This window comes from Nipponia nippon, unplaced genomic scaffold (genome assembly GCF_047370975.1).
Source record: "Nipponia nippon isolate SJK-2023a ecotype South Korea unplaced genomic scaffold, ASM4737097v1 scaffold_14, whole genome shotgun sequence".
Taxonomy (NCBI): domain Eukaryota; kingdom Metazoa; phylum Chordata; class Aves; order Pelecaniformes; family Threskiornithidae; genus Nipponia; species Nipponia nippon.
The window spans coordinates 11,082,253-11,098,846 of record NW_028262330.1 but is presented as its reverse complement, the minus strand read 5'-3'; the positions used below and the strand labels follow the sequence as shown (position 1 = coordinate 11,098,846).

Genomic DNA, 16,594 nt, shown 5'->3' with positions numbered 1-16,594 from the left:
GTCTCACCACTAATTTTGACATCTTGATGAAAAGCAAAATAATTCCTTCAGATTTTTTCCAAGTGAAAATGTTGCAGCTGAAACATTTTGCAGACCTTTGGAGTTAGATCCCACTATGATTTTGGATAAAAATCAATTCTCTGATTTTTTTGTCTAGTCTTGTGCTGTTGGCGTAACCCATAGTTCTCCTTAGTTCTCCGTTAGCTTAGTATTTGGACTGTTGCCTCTGTTCCACATGCGATCTCTGATACCGTGATCTGAAGTGTACCGATGACAAATGTTAATGATGTCTATTTAATCAGTCTGTCTGTAGAAGCTCAAATCTCTTGTATCCCAGGGGCTGGAGGGATGCTGAAGGAGCCAGGGTGAACAACTTCCAGCAGCTTGAGCCAGCTAGGAGCTCTGTTACAGGGAACAGTAACTGAGCCAAACAAGCTTTTTTTTCATCCTGGAGGTGTTTTCATGTGTCCTTCTGGTGCCTTAAAATTATTCCTCTTGCTGGGCTGCTCGGCTGCATCATTGTCCAGGATGTACTGTCCCCTTTTCAGTGCACCTCCCAATAACCCAAACTGGGTTATTGCTGTTTTGAAGACATTTAATGAAAGCCTTGTGATTGTGTCTCCTCATCTCTTAATCTGGTCCTGTAATAGCACAGGGAGCTGGTTGTTGCTCTGCCCCAGCTCTGCATGTCCTCTGCCCTAAGAGCCACCCAAGCATCCCCATCCTGGAGAGGACTTCTGCTTATTTTGGGGCCATGAAGCTGCTGCTATTAAGGCAGGAAGAAAGACTTGGCACCTTTACACCTCCCAGCAGCACTCGCTTTATTCTCTGCCTTTCTGATAGCATTTATGTTAAGTTTGGTAGAAGTAACACTAGCACTGGGACGATTCTGCGGCGGAGATAGTCTGTCAAGGTTATAAACCCAGCTGCAGAGCAATTCCCAGACAAGAAAACCCAGGAAGGTGGAGCTGCGGTTGGGGGAGTGGGGCAGGAACTTGTGAGTAATAACCATTACAGAAGTGTCATTATTCCTAACCAGGCATAACCAACAGCAGAAGTTCAAAGACACAGTACACGGTCACCCTTTCCACTCATCTAGCGTGAGCCGTGTAACCTTCAGAAGGAAGCAAAACCCACTCCTGTCATTACCTGTGAGGAGGGTTAGCAAGGAAGAAAATATCTGCAGATTTTGGCAACAGAAAGAAATGGAACGTATGCTTTTATTTTGTTCTAAAATTTAACATTTTGTTCAGTTACTCTTGCATGTACTTGATCTGATGTCTTCATCCTTAAGTCACCAGAAATCGCATTTTGTGCTGTTCTGATCGGCATGCCTTGTTCCCAGGGAGCCTGAGCTGGTCTGGATGGCAAGGGAAGGGAGAAGGAGCTGTGTGGGGAAAATGACTAGTAGCTGGAGCAAGCAAACCCAGAGACTCAGTAACTCTGTGCTTTAATAACTCTCTTACAGGAAAGCTGAAGAAAAATGTAGGTTTCCAAGAGATGGAAAATTCTAATATCTAACCTTTTTTTGCTGAAATTTTTCCATAATACCTAAAATACAAAGTTTGTTTTGAACACTGAAAATGTATTTTAGTTTTCCCAAAGCGCAGCAGTGTCTCATGCCAGACAGATTTCCTCTCGTTTGCTCCCTGGGATGAGTACTTTTGTGTTGCAGTGCCATGGTGGCCTGAGGGCCCGGCTGCCCCAGTCCTGACAGTGAACCCCAAGAGCCCTGTGCTGTGCTGCTGGGTCGGGCAGAGCAAAGGGGCCATGGCACGGGGAGCCCAGCCAAGGTTTGGGGACAGGGACATTTCTAGTCCTTATCAGGCAATGCAGATTAATGCATTTCTGAATGCTTCTTGACTAGGTTAGCGATGTGTTTTATGTTGGATTGGGCAGCAATGGAGGATATGGAGTTGATTTCTGGTCAGGGTATAGAAAATAATTTTTCTCTTTTGCATGAAGTCGTACCAATACGAGGATCACTGGGGCAGCCTGCTTCTGCCCCAGCCTGGGGCAAGCGGTCCCTGGCTGTGCCGTGGAGTGAAGCAGGGGGTAAAGAGCTGCTTGATGTGGGCTGGATGCCCCAAGCTGGGTCTCATTCCTACTGCTGACCCACCAAAATGTGAACATACACATCATTGTGGGGTCACCAAGAGTGGTCTGTGGGGTGACATGGCCCTGCCTATGGTGCATGTAATGAAAAAAGATCAGCAAATGCGCAGTGTAGTTCAGCACATCATGATTTAGTGTTTTCAAGGGTACTCTGTGCACATGGTTGCAGCAGGTTCTTGGTATCTTGTAGCTGAAGTTTGTGGTGTTCTGCTATTAAACTTGACTGGCAGAGACATTGATATTTCTTTAGAGGTGTTGAACTCCAAATTTCTGTTAATTTTTAGAAGTCATCCCACCCTCAGAGGGATGGCTTCTGTGGTTGAAACCTGGGCTCAGTGTAAAGACAACTGAAGCATAACTGTGCTTCAGGACCTCTGCAATAAACAGCCGTGTCCTGTGTCTGTGATCAGGTTAGATCAGGGTGACAAGGAAACCTCAGACCTGTCTGGCAGCTTTAAACATGTGCTCCTGGTGTGCCTGTCTGCCAGCTGACAGCTCCTGTGTTACCTGTGCCCATGTTTAGGCTGGTGATCCAGTTTCTTGCAGATGACTGATAATGGGATTAGTGCCTCCTCCACCCAGAGCAGGACAATTGGAACCACATCAGTCACTTTGTCCTTAATGAAAGAAATGCTTATCACCGGTTGACATGTTTACTTCTGTAAGGCTGAGCTATTTATCTGTGCAGGGTCCTCCAGATGATAAAGTACTGCCACATCATATGAAATGCATGCAAGTGTAAATCAAAAGGACAAGGTGTACAGCGATGGCGATGCCTTTGAACAGCCGAAGTGGACGTTGCCAATAGGTTTCTTGCACAACAGATTACGCTTTAGGCTGATGCAATTGCTACAAGTAAACTGTCACTCTTTGCCTGCTCCCTGGAAAGTGCTGTCCTCTGAGGTGTGTGGTGTTTTCCCTGGTCATGGCATGGAAGCTCAGATATTCCTTGTGTCGGACTGTCCATGCACAGCCTGGGTTTGAAGCTGGCTGAAGTTGGCTGTGTTTCTATTAACTTCAGTCTTTGTATCCAGCCCTTAATTCATGCTGGTCCAGCAGGATGAGGGGCGGGACGGGGAGTGTCTGGGGTGAGGGCAGGATTTGGGGATGTCCCTGAAGTTAGTATATGCTGTGCTGAAGTTTGCTGTGGGCAAAAAGGCTTTTGGGGCTTGATGAATCAAAGGATCTTTGAATAGTCACACTTGCTACTCTAAGCTGTGGTAAAGGTTATGTTAAAAGTGTCCCTTTTTTGGTCAAATATGTGTCTAGACGGCAAACTCTTAGTTGTGGCTGAAATGTTTCCCTCCTGGCCTCATAAAAACATACCATCACCCTTAAAACATCACGCTTCTGTAGGAAAATGCTTTCTGCTCTGGAGTTACAAGAAGCACCTGAGCATCACTGCAAGTAGAAAAACAGAGAGGGGAAAAAAAATTGCCTGGTTTTCCAGGGAACTTTTGGGCAGCACATGGGGCATCATCAGCTTTTACCAGAGGCAGACTTCCAGCTTGTTCTTTACAATTGACCAGATTTCATGTAAGAGCATCCCCTTCCTTCCAGAGGAGAGGGCAGGTACCCAATTACTCTCTACCGTTGTGCCCTTGCAGTGATCTGGAGCTCCAGCAAAGCCCCTGGCAGACCTCCCTTCGCCCTGCTACCTGCTGCAGAGCCATCATCGCAGGGAGAGAGCTGTTTAATGTTCATTGCTTCCTGCTTGTGTTTGCATAGGCAAAGAAATGCAAAATGCGTCCCAGCAAGGCAATGCAGTTGGTGACACCCCTGGCATACGACTTGCCAGGCAACAAGGTTATTGCAGCAGGCATCGGCAGCACCCCGTCTTTGTCCGAAAGCTGGCCTTGGGGCTTCATTTGCAATCCAGTCGTGATGCTGGGGCCGCTTTTACCACTTGAGATATATTTGGATGCAAACACATGTGCAAGTTGCCACCACTGGTGCCCAGGCCCTGCCGTCTGGATAAACAAAAATCTATTTTTGGATCAAAGTCCCCCTGCGTCCGCTGTGTGTGTGCCTGTTTATAAGGGAACAAGGCACTGAGGAGAGCAGGCTGTAAATTCAAGGCAGTGCCTTTTCACTGATCCCCCAGCAGTGTCTGGATGCTACCCAAATCTCTGCTAATTGGCCCCAGGAGACCCCCCATTCACTGCACCCTCATCAGTTTTCTGAGCCCAATGGGGGATAAAATCCCTCGATGGTGTGCATGTGGGGGAGCGCTTTGTATACATATAAAAATATCATAGCTTTAGGTATCAGCTAGCACCTCGTATAACTAAAGAGGCCACCCAGTGTTGACACCACTAGGAACACCCAGTTTGCCCCAGCACAGACAAAAGGATGGGACTTGTCCCTTGGGCTGGATTTTGGCCAGTGTTTTCCAGGCAGAGCTGGAAATGGGGAGCAGGTGGGAGGAATTGAAACTGGCCCAGGGTATTTTTGACAGCGGGTAATAAAGGATTACAGTTTGAAAGACTGAGATTTGGGGCTTTCATGCTGTTAGCATAATAATGAACTGCCAGCCCCAAGGTAGGCGAGATGACCTGGAAGTCTGGTCTTCCAGGAAGCGATATCAATCACTCCTGAGCTCCTCGACCCCATCCCTAATTTGCCACAAAGGCAAAGGTTCTGCCAGCAGTACTGGGGGAGGTGGCAGGAGAAGGTTTCCCCCCTGGATTTAGCTCCTGCTCCAGCCTCAGGAGCAGCCGCCAGCCAAAAAAAGGCATTTTTGAGCGTGATGAACGTTGGCACTGAAGGTCTTCTCTTGCTGGCTGCTTCTTCCTATGAACAATGTGATTTGGGCCCCTGTGCCACTGTCCCGACACCATCTCTGCTTTCTCCGTCTGGTGCTTGATAAGGTTCTGGTTGGCTTCTCGTATGGGTTTGTGTCAGCTAAGTCCATCTCTGCCTTGTTTATTTGCCTTCTACCAATTTGTAGCTTATCAAAACTTTACTAGCAGAAGCAACCCCGCTTACAGCAAATGTTGGAGGCAGGGACTGTGCAAACAGCTGACTTTTCTTTTCATGGGATAACCCTCTTCCCAAGATAAGATTCATTCTGAGTTTATCTTAAATTAATTTGCTTCCCCCAAGAAAACTGTAAATATATGTATATTTTTTAAGGGTTTTTTTGGGGGTCAGGAAAACACTTCATTTGTCTCAGTACTTCATTGTTTTTGTTTCCCCTTTTTAATTATTAAATATGGCTATCTTTTGAAACAGAGCTTTGTTTCCAAATGAAATGTCAGAATTTTTTTATTTGAAAATATCAAGGAAGAGGTGTTTTGATGTTTCTTTTTTTTCCTGATTTTGTTGCCAAACAACCTAATTAATTTAATGCAAGTTTGCTATTAGTTTCAATCAATTGCAGTACCATTTTTTTTAAAGAAGAAATGCTTTCCCTTGAAAATACCAAACCGGTAGTCCAAGAGTGGAGGGCTGTTTGGTAACACACACACCAACCTATTTCAGGTGCTGTATAGGCACAGGAGCAAATTTGCATTGCTGCAAAGAGCCCATAGGCGATGGGTAAAAGCAAAGGCTGCTTTTCCCATGGTACAGCAGGGAGCAGAGGCAGAGGGTGAAAAGCAATGAAAGATGCTTGTGGCAGAGCAGGATTTTGAGTGTCTTGCTCTGGCAGCACGGGATGGTTTATGGAAGATGGAAACTAGAGTTGTAAATATGAAAACTCTCATTTCTAACCTGGCAACAACAATTTCTCTCAGGCAAATCGCAGAGATCTTAGTGAGACCCCACGAAGTATCTGGAAGCATTCCCACAACATAAATACGCTTGACATCTGCCATTGAGCAGTCTGTTGTGTGAAATGGAGCAAAATTCAATTAATTTTGTATCTGCTTTCTACTTTGTGATGGTCTAAGTTCACTTGCTATATTCTTCCCATTTTTTAATGCATTTTTTGCATCTTTGCTACAGTGACCTTGTGTCCAAGGAAAGATGCTGTTGCCACAAGGGCTGGGATGGGGAGTTTTGGCAAGGCTGCTGGATGCTGCCAAACTGTGTGGTCCCTGCTGCCTCCCAGAATGACAAATGGCTGCTCCAAAGCCTCGTGGCACCTCCTGTGCCCTGGCCAGGGAGTTAGGGATGTGGCTCCTTCTGATGCAGATGTAAAAGGATGTCCCCAGAGTGTCCTCTCAGACTTTAAACCTGAGGTTTAACAGGTCTTCAATTGTCTATTTTCTGGTTTGTGCTCTTTATGCCCAGCACCTGACATGTAGGAAATGTGCTTTGAAGGACAAATAAGTTATCCTGATCATGATAATAGTCATAATAAATTACACAAGCCATGGGAATCACTCCCAAAGACCCTGGGGGAGCTAGGTGCCCATGTGTTGTTTTGGCCAGACCCTTGGTTCACGGCACATCCCCTCCAGGTTTTGGTGCTTTGTGTGTCCCCCTCTTCCATGGGACTGTGTGGGATGGAGGCAGAAGCTTGGTGTGGGCAGCTGCTTTGCCCGTGAGCTTCAGCCTTGCTGCCCCAGCAGTGCCCAGGGAAGAAGGACCACCAGGTCCCCAGCAGCTGCAGTGTGGGTGGTGGAGATGGGACCCAAGGGCTTTGGAGAAACCTGGGTCATGTGAGCATTAGCTGGTCCCACCAGGGCTTGGCCACTGGTTTCTGCAGGAGCTGGTGGGAGATCAGTGAAGTTCATTCTTCTGGAATGGGTTAGTGACAGACCCAAACATCACTTCCATCCCACTTACATCTGCCTATACATGAGATGTGAAACCAGCCAGCTTGGGTTTTTCTACTTTCCGTGAGTGCAGAAAGTAAATAAATAGACTAAATAACAGAGCAGTGTTGCCAATTCAAGTGGCTGAGAACTGTGAGCCAGGGGGGAAAAAAAAGATCTTAAAAATCATGTTATTTTTGGGAAACTGATAACACGAGACTTCCATTTGCCTCTTGTCTTTTGAGCCTGTTCAGCTTGGCTTTTTTGTTCAACCTGGCTAGAAACCTATTATTTTGTTTAAATGAAAGATGATCCTGATACATGGCTGAAGAAGCGGTTGAAAAGCAATCCTGTCAGCTTGTGCAAGAGAATTGCAACACTAGGGAAGAGCAGCTTAGAAGTTAAAAATTCTTCCTCACCTAATAACCCAAAGTTGTTATTAAGCACCCGCAGGTAAGAGGGAAAGAAGTACACAGCTCTCACTTCAAAAGTGCCTCTTGAACGGGAATGCTTTTACCATAAAACTTTGCATATTCAGTTATTCCTTCTTTGTGCACAGAAACCTCATTAAACTATGGTCAGCTACCTGTCAGACTTGTTGTTTGCTACAGGCTCCTGCCTTGCTGGGACAATTTCAGGAAGCATTTGCCAGGCAATTGGTTTACTACATCAAGGTGTATGCTCTGGGCAAGGTTTGGTCTCTGCAGTGGGTGGGTGTAAGCGAGAAAGAGGAGTGAGAGAGGTGTGACTTGCCTTGTGGAAGCAGAATCAAGTCTGGATAAAAGGCAGCAGAGGATGAATGAAAACACTTGAGACTCCTGCTCTGGGTTTCCTAAGAGTATTTTCTTTTAATTGAGTGGACCATTGTTTGCTGAGCATAACCTCTTGCTTCCCCGTGTAAGTGTGCTACCCACTTTAATTAAGAGGGATGAAAATGGAATATTTCATCTTGCAGAGGGAGCAGGAAGGGACGCAGCTGAGGCCACTCTTCTGTGTACAGCACCGCGCAGCTTGACATAATCAACTGTCATCATTCATACTCACTTTGCAGCATAATATGGGATGGGCAGCAGTTGCCTTGGCTTAAAATAGCCCCAAAATGGCAATTACTACAAGGCAGGGTTCCTCTGGGCTGCACAAGCCTGGATCAGGTTGTACCTTGGTGCTCAATGCAGAATGACCCGACACCCTTTTGGTGCACGCTGCCGGGGCCACAGATTTGTTGAGAAAGCCAACATGGGGCCAAACATCAGCTCAGGGCGCAAGACTGCAAGTGGGGACGTTTGCCACCTGTCTGGTTGGGGCAATTGGGTGATGAGTTGAAAAGCAGAAGCGAGAGGAGATGCAAGCTTTAATACTTAAATAAGGAGGACACTGCCCATCCTGTAGTGGGATGAAACCCTGAGCAGTGCACCTGCAACACGGGGTGCCAACGGGATGTGGAACAAACACTGAGGCCAGGGCATGTGAGAGCCCTTCAGTCCTACAGACATTTGCAGCGGTGTGCACTAAATAGTTAACTGCCTGTGTCACCGAGTGTTTCCGCGCACACTCGCTTCTCGGAGGATTGATGTGTTTGGCACATGCACACCTCCCTCCAGATAGTGCACAAAAACAGTGAGCTGCTTTGTGTGCCTGTACATGTGCGCCGTGGATTAAAGTCACCTTTGTGCTGAGGTTGAACATATGGTTTATGTATTTCAGAGAAGGGAACATGAGATTGTAGCATGATGTGTGCTGTACAGGGGTGAAACCATTTTAGAGCTCAGTGTCTGCGTTGTTGGTTCTCCAGAGCTTGAAAAAATGGGGAGCTGCATTAAACTGGGTAATTTCAGATGTCGTCTATGCTGTCCGCCTTCGTTATTTTTCTTCATGGCATTGGCAGGAAGGATCTCAGAATCAGGCAGGGAAGGGATCAAAACCCTTGTTTGGGGTTGGCAGGACTTCTCCTTTGAGTCATGCTCATGCTGAACCCTCAAAACTTGAATGTATGCGCAGGGGGATGAATGCTGAGCAGGGGGATTCTCACTGCTGCACCCAGTGATCCCCTTCCCTCTCGCAGAAGCTGAGGGGACAGGAGTCCTACAGGGAAAGGCAGGGTGTGAGAAGCTAGCTGGGGTTTGGGTTTCTGTTCAGTTCCTATTGTTTTAAGGACCAGGTCCAGAAACTAAAGTCAAGATTCCTGTTGATGTGAATGGACTTTACACCCAGTTCTGATTTAACTTCAAGCCAACTCTCAGGGCAGGAGCTAATGTGGACTTTACGCAACACACAGGATGTTTTCACCAATATTGATGGGTAACATGCCCAATTTGTTGATTTTGGGGCTTTGGAAAATACAGCTAGGTACATACGACTACCTAGACTTGGAAAGGAGCTTTTCTCCTTCCCGTTGCCCCATTCTTCCTACTGTGGCATTTCCACAAGATGTTGCAGAAATCATGGGGGAGATGCAGGTGGGGAAGCCTGGCAGTCTCTAGGAACAGCCTATTTTTGCTGTCCCAGACTCTCTGAGGATTGCAGTAGATCTCCAGGATACTACCAGATACAGCTTTCGCCTTTGTATTTTCCATTGGTTCTCTGATGGTCTTTCGAAGGAAAGAAACACTCTGAAAATGGGCTGCACAAATACTCTATTTTCCATCTGGAGAGAGGAAGTGATATTTTTTTATGCCTGTGATTAGTCTGTGGTAATTTGTTTGCCTGTTTGCTTTTTTCTCCCCAAAGTGAAAACCCAGAAAATTGTATTTTGCTGCAACCTGAAATGCAACCTTTTGTTTTCATGCCTTAGTAATTGAAGGTTTAAGTTATTGCTGCTACAGCCTTTTTCCCAACATTAAATCAGTAATTAATGCTCACTTGCCCAAATGTTAGGGGATTTGAGCTCCAGTCTATAGGAGAGTTTCTTGATCACCATACGAGAGAGAGAGAGACCCCTCGGTCCCTCCTACTGCGGCGTTTCTCTTGCATGGGCTATTTCAGCATTCAGTCAGCTAGAAAGCGAGCATACGGCAGATTCTCCAGCCTGGTGGTTAGGGCATGCATTTGGGAAAGAGAATTGCTCAGTTCCAGTCCTTGCTTCAATGAACCTGACATTGAAAAGCTGACAATGAAAGCAGCTTTATTAACATTGCCAGCTCGGAGTGTTCAAAAATCATGTGTCAATCTCCTAACTGTTGAGACAGTATAAAATACAGATGTATCTTTGGCTTCTTTTTATTTCCCTTTTGGGTTGTAGCTTTTGAGGGACAAGTTTTCAAACTTTATCTTATGACCAGGGCTAGGAAAAGCTGTGTGTATAAGCCCTTTCCCTCCCTTTACAATAATCCCCTTGGAGGGAGTTTTTCCTCCTCATTTTATTTTAGCAGCACCTTTGTGCCCCCCAGCAGAGGAAACAACCTTGTAGTGAAGGCGCTTCCAACTCCAGGGCAAAAGAACCATCTCCTGCCTGAAATCCTTGCCTCCAAAGGGGATATTCATACCTCTCTCTTACTCTAGTGCTGAATTCAACTCCACTGATTTAAAAAGAAATAACCTTCAAATGTCTTATGTATTTAGCACTATTTCAGACTGAAATGATTGCTCATGTTTAGTTTGCAGCAGAGCCTGACCAGATTTGCTCCCAGTGACCTCGTTTGAGCATCACTGTCAGGTTATTTTTTTCTGCTTTCTCTCTATATATCAATATTGAATCAACAACTTGCCATTAAGTGAACAGGTCCCTGTTGACCTAGAATTTAAATTTCAACCTTAACCCATTGCTTGGGAAGATTCAGTGGCATGTCTCAGTGAAAAAAAAAACAAAAACAAAAAACCTTCTGTGAAGATGATGAAAGGGTATCAGAGCCTACAGGGATACACCGGGACAGCCCAAAACAAAAGATAAACTGTCATGGGACAGTTTGAGTGCTCTGTATTAGGTGGTCAGATAACAAAGGCTGGAATCAATTTTAGCTTTCGGCTCTACCTGCTGCTCCTGGGTAACCCTACCCCACATTAACACCACCAACCGAGAGGTGCTCATGTATAATGCATCTTTACTAACCTGCAGTGAAAGGCACCAGAGTGTAAGACGTGAGCAAGGTAAGAGAGGGAGCAGAGGGAAGGAGTTATCCTCTGCTGACATTAGCTGGCCTGACTCGCTCCTGAAGTCTCCCAGGGATGCTCTGGTCACGTACTGGAGATTGCAGACATGGGAGTGGGGTTTCTTCAGGCTCTCCTCTCCCACAGCCCCTGCCCCAAATGCCAGGTCTTAACCCCCGAACAGCACTTGGAGCTTTCTGTAGGGCACGTGGGCTCATCGCTGCACAGGGGACAGATGAGATGATTTGGGGAAGGTGCCATTTTGCTTGTTCCCCAGTTCTACCATTAATGTTAGAGGAACAGGGTCTCAAGAGGCAGTTAAGCTAGCATTTTTAAAATTTGTAAATAAAATAATTTTCCCTTTCAAAAGCAGCAGGGCATCTCCATTTATTTAGAAAGAATATGTGAAACGCAAGAAGCCTTCTCTTTGCATCTCATGGTGCCAAAATAATGAGCTGAAGCGGGTTAGAAGAGTGAAGTAGTTAAAAGTAATGTTGCTTTTAAATTCACGGCATTTGAAGAAGTCCTTAAAGAATTCCCACAGACGCCTTAGTGACTGATTTCAAACCAGCTTCAGTTCAAAACATAACATGCTCTGGCATGATCCCAAGAGAGACCAACATCATTTGTTCTTATTTTGAGTTATTATGCATAATAAGGTCATGTTCCAGAGATAAGACCACTCTAAGACGCATGACTTCAATTTTGGGAAAGAATTCCCTTTCCTACACTGAATGTTTCACTCTTTGCAGGTTCAGAAGAGCTGAAGAAAATGAAACAGCCTTTAAGTAGCAGTCATACGCTCACCTATGGCTTCCTACATCCCCAGTTGTAACCTTCACAACATTTAACTGTTATTCCTCACTTGGATATTTTAAAGATTGGTCATGCCCATTAATATCTTTTTTCCAGCCCAAGTCTCGCTGAATGGTGTGATATGATACTAACCATGATTCATAAAAGTTCCTTGGAAGTGACTCAAGAGAGATTTGGGATTTTCAAACAGTTTTTTGAAATGTTAATGGCTGTTTAAGAGCAACAACAAGCAATTTCAGCTGGGGATGATTCAGTTGAAAAGGTTCTTAAAGCAAGCTGGTAGGAGTCAGAGACTCAGGGAAAATAGGAAAATTGGTGTTTTGCTAAAACAGTTCAGAGTGGGAATTACAACTTCTTTAGAAGGAAAAAATATTCCAGTAGACTAAACACTTCCAAAACCAGAGACTTTCTTTAGACCAGAAACTTTCCAAAGTAACTTGCACATAAGCAGGATGGGAGCAGTGACTGGAGGGGCTCCAGCTTTATACCCATGGTAGAGGGACGATGGTTGCGCTGCCTTTGGGAGCCCCAGCATGGGCTCTAATAGAAAAGAGGGCTTGTATTAGTATTTTGTTAGCCTGCTTGATCCAGCTACTTGTGATGATACTGAACTGCAGTGTGAAGTCCAGATTCCTATGCACACAGCAGCTGGAAAGGCTGAGTTCATGTTGATGGGGAGGGTTTGGTTTCTCACTCAAGACCTTGAGCAAGTCACCTCATCTGCAAAATGGGGATAATCATGTTTCTTTTCTTGTCAGAGAACCGCAAAGTTAAGCGCATTTAGAATTACAAGACTGAATAAAGGGATCTATAGTAATATATAATAGACCTATATACAATAACAGATCTATAGGAATAATGTTCTTCACCTGCTTAGCTTTGTGTATTCTCACGTGCTTTGTCTTAACCAATGATTTAGCTCAAGCTAGCTCACATAATGCATCTTCATGCCCTAATCTAGAAGAAGCTTTCTGAAGGGGAAAGCCAGATTCCTTCATTTCAGGCTGAAAAAGAAAAAGATCACCTGATTTAGGAAAACCAACAGGAACTAGCTGTGTACATGCAAATGATCTTTCAAATGGGGGTGTGTCATTGGCTTTCCCTTCTTCACCACCACTGGAAAGGCACTCAGGCCATTTTTCTTGTGATAAAGTTGGCCTTGCAACTCTTGTCTTGCAAACAAGCTGGTAAATAAAGGGTGAATCCTGAGTATTAGTTGTAATGCAAGGAGTGAGACTGGAGAGAGAGGTTAGGTGGAGGAAGGACCTCACTCGTGACAGTAGCTGGTGCAGGGACCTCACTCATGATGGTAGCTGGCATCAAGCACATGAGCTTGTTGCAGGCAGTGGATGTTCAGTGCACAACCCTCCACGTTCCCTCTGCGAAGGTGGCTTTGCTGCAGTCGTGCATGCCTGGCACACTGTTTATTGCTAACAGAACAAGCCTTCCCAGCAGGAAATACTGCAGCAATAACTGTATGAGTGGCCAAGACCAAACTGTAAAGTTTTCCAAGGCCACCACTGCATAAATAACACATTGCAAAGGCTCGATTTAAAGCCTGGAGAGTTGTAGATGTTCCAGAAGGCCAGAAAGCAGAGAGAGGCAAGGTTGGGGCACAGTTTATTTCACAAGCATAGGAACTGGGAAGTCTGGGCTGTATTTACCCAGCTGGAAGCAGGCTTCACATCTATTTATTCCTAGGTTTTGCCTCAGGTGCATACTCTCCCATTAGGACTAAATAGCCGGAAAAGGCCAAATACATCTGAGGTCACTTTTGGCTAATTAACATGGCAACAAGTGCTGATTAATTAGTTTGGGCCTGAAATTAGCTGAGATAATTTTTGCAATGGTATAAGCCATAGATTTATGAGCGCTGCTTCTCCAAGACAAACAATACTCTGAAAACATTGTTTGTGCAGAAACTTTCATTCATCCTGTAAATTACTACCTGGCTTTCTCAGAACTTCAAGAGTAACTACTTTATTTCATTTAAATGCATGTTTTTATTTCTTTTTACCTGATGGAAAGACTTACCTTACATGGCATCCAGTGATGATCACTTGCCTTATCGTGAACACCTCTGCTTGATGTGTTCCTGTATGTTAGAGCAAGTTAAAAAAACCTTTGGAGATTGAGGTCCGGATTTTCAGAACTGCTGAACATTGCAGCAGGCAAAAGGTGTTGAGGTCCCAGTGGAAAACCTGATGGCCTCTAGTCATCAACATTCTTAATACACAGGCTTGCTGACTTTAACAACTTAGTGAACTACCAATTTTGGTGATGATTTACTACTGTACTAATGTGGGCTGTGGTGTACCTGACCTCTGGATATCCAGCAGTCTGGGCTATTAGACCTCAAAAATCATGGGGAAATTCCCATTACGCCTACAGGGAGCAACTCTGCTCTTTGCCGCATATATGCCATAGGTGTACTGCAAACACTGAGACTGATAATTATAAAGTTAATGTATGCATGAACAGTGATGTTTAAGAAACATTGGACTTTCTGCTTTAGGACCTGCTGACACTGCCAGGTCAGAAAGCGTGCAACAGAGGCCTCTGCCAATGCTAAGGAAACATATGTGCCCACTGTAGATACCCTGCTCTGTGTCTTTCTGTCAGAAGTCTGTCTGGGTGTGTGCAGCTTACTGCTTGGCCTTTGGCATTTTGATGGGCAGCTGATGAGGAGCAAACAGCCCTGTTGCTGGTCATCTCCCAGGCCAGGTCCCCAGGGTGTCCCATGGCTGGGGCATCTCGTTTGCAGACTGCCTTAGCAGAAGGGCTCACCAGTGGGTCTGGATCAAGTATTCCCTTTGCAAGAGATTTATTTGGTGCTTGGCTTTCTTTGTCCATCCAACTGCAACCACTTCTGCAATATAAACTTGCAAATTGGAGTAGCTCCCTATGCCCCACCCTGAGAGATCAGCTCTGCTGCTGCTGCCATTGCAGTGGGTCAAGAAGCAGGATTTCCTTTTCATGCAACTTCTTTAGCGTTAATTTTGCTGCTAGTCCAACTCAGGTTGAAACCATGAGTGTTCACATTTCCCGTGAGCTGGAGGCAGTCAGCAGAGATGCACAATGCAGAAAGTGTCTGTTAATAAAAAAATTCACTGAGTGGCTACAAGTGGCTGCCAGTTCTCAAGTCCAGAACTGACCCATGATGTCCTTGGGACAGTGGGGGTACCCAGAGAGGGAAAGATCACTCAGATCTTAATATGCTGTAAACCAAGCAAACCCCCTCAAACCCAAGTTTTAAATGATGTGTTTAGGGCTCAGTAACTAGCAGGTGTAGTTACCGTGTCATTTTGCCATTGTGTAAGTGTTTTGTAACTCAGCACTCCATCCATCCGTCCCTCATCACTCTTCCCCTCTCAGTTGCTTTTGTCTGGACCACCTTGCAGACCTGTGGTCGCTGTGCTGGGCAGGGTGGTCCCAGTGGGTGCCAGGTACAGTAACCAGCTGCTTTGGGGGTTAAAAAGCTTCAGGTCCTTACAGAGGTTTGCACATAGGAGCAGCGCTGAACTGCCAGGCTGCTCTCTTGTACAGCCATCAGCCACCTTCGATGGCAGTCATGGGTTTTATGTCCAGGGTGGCTCACTGGGGCCGTTGTTATTTCACTCCAGCCCATCCTGCACCAAAGTGAAAGCAGAGAACATCTTCCCTTACCATGGTGCATATCTGAACTACATTAAACCTTGATGATGATGATTATAAATAGCCCATCTCATGCAATTTTTTCCTTATTCAGCTTTTCCCTTTTGCCAGTTTGATAGGATTTTTTTGTAAATGGTTATCAGATTTTAATAAGTACTGTCCAGAGGGACCCCATAAAAGTTTGTCTGAAGCACGTTTTTGCCACTAAAGCCTCTTTAGTTGCAAATTTTTTCTCTGCCTTCTCTTTTGCTTTGAGCTGAAGGGAGCTGGCAAGGCTGGCTGTTGCCCAGAGCCAAGAAACATTAGAACCAGTCTGGCAGGAGGCTTCTCTTCCTTGATGGGACTCTTCTTAAATTAAAATTTATGTGAATTTGCAGGGCCTTCATTAAGTGAGTCACATGATCAGTGAAAAGTGTGTTGCGAAGGGTCTGTTTATCCCAGTGGTGACAGAAACCAGAGCCCCCCAGCCATCACACAGAAGCGATCCTACAGCAGCTAATGCTGATGCAGATGGAAACCTCAGAGAAGACTCCACAACCCAAAGACCTTTGGATTTTTTTGCCAAAGATGAAGTCACTAACAGTGATGCATCACTTCATTCCATTTAATTTCATTTCTGGGCATCAGCTGCCAATTCCTGACCACGGGTGATTGTTAATGTTCCCATCCGGGCAGCCTACACAGGGCAGCAGTTACGTGCCATGAGCGCATGCTCTCCAGATAGTTATAGCTGAGTGTGTTATTCCACTTTACAACCTGCTTGGATCCTTCCTGCACCACTGTCATGTGCTGCTGAATGGCTGCCTCATGTCCTACCCCAGAAGGAATGAGTAACACAGATCCTCAGACTTAAGAGCATGGTGTTAAGTGTTTTGTTGGGAGCTAACACAGACCAAAGTCTTCTGCTTGGATTCCCATTGTCACGTGATTGCTCCAACATCCAGGTTATCCTTTATAATCTTGTTATCACAGAGCTGCTTCGTAACCTTTTGTCCCATGAGTCTTCTCCCAACCCATGTTCTTGCAGCTTGTCAAGCTTTTCTTTGCCACTTTCTCCTACGACACCTTTTCCCTTTTCATGATTTCCTCTCTGAGCTTCTTTTACATATAACCACAACTAAATCCTTCCCAGGTTTCATCATCTGTTCTGCTGCTTCTGCTCTATTTCCTCTGAAGTCTGAGCTGGCTTTCTCACTGGATGCATCCGTATATTGTCCAAGTAT

At 45.3% G+C, this 16,594-nt stretch overlaps 1 long non-coding RNA gene across 1 annotated transcript in view; it reads left to right on the top strand.

Annotated features, from left to right (window-relative positions):
• LOC148056472 (uncharacterized) overlaps positions 1 to 15,897 on the top strand; it is a 29,026-nt gene extending 13,129 nt beyond the window's left edge. The window contains exon 3 of the long non-coding RNA XR_015703131.1: positions 15,749 to 15,897. This is a non-coding gene — a long non-coding RNA (uncharacterized LOC148056472). The remainder of the gene's footprint in view (positions 1 to 15,748) is intronic.
• The last annotated feature ends 697 nt before the right edge of the window (positions 15,898 to 16,594 follow it).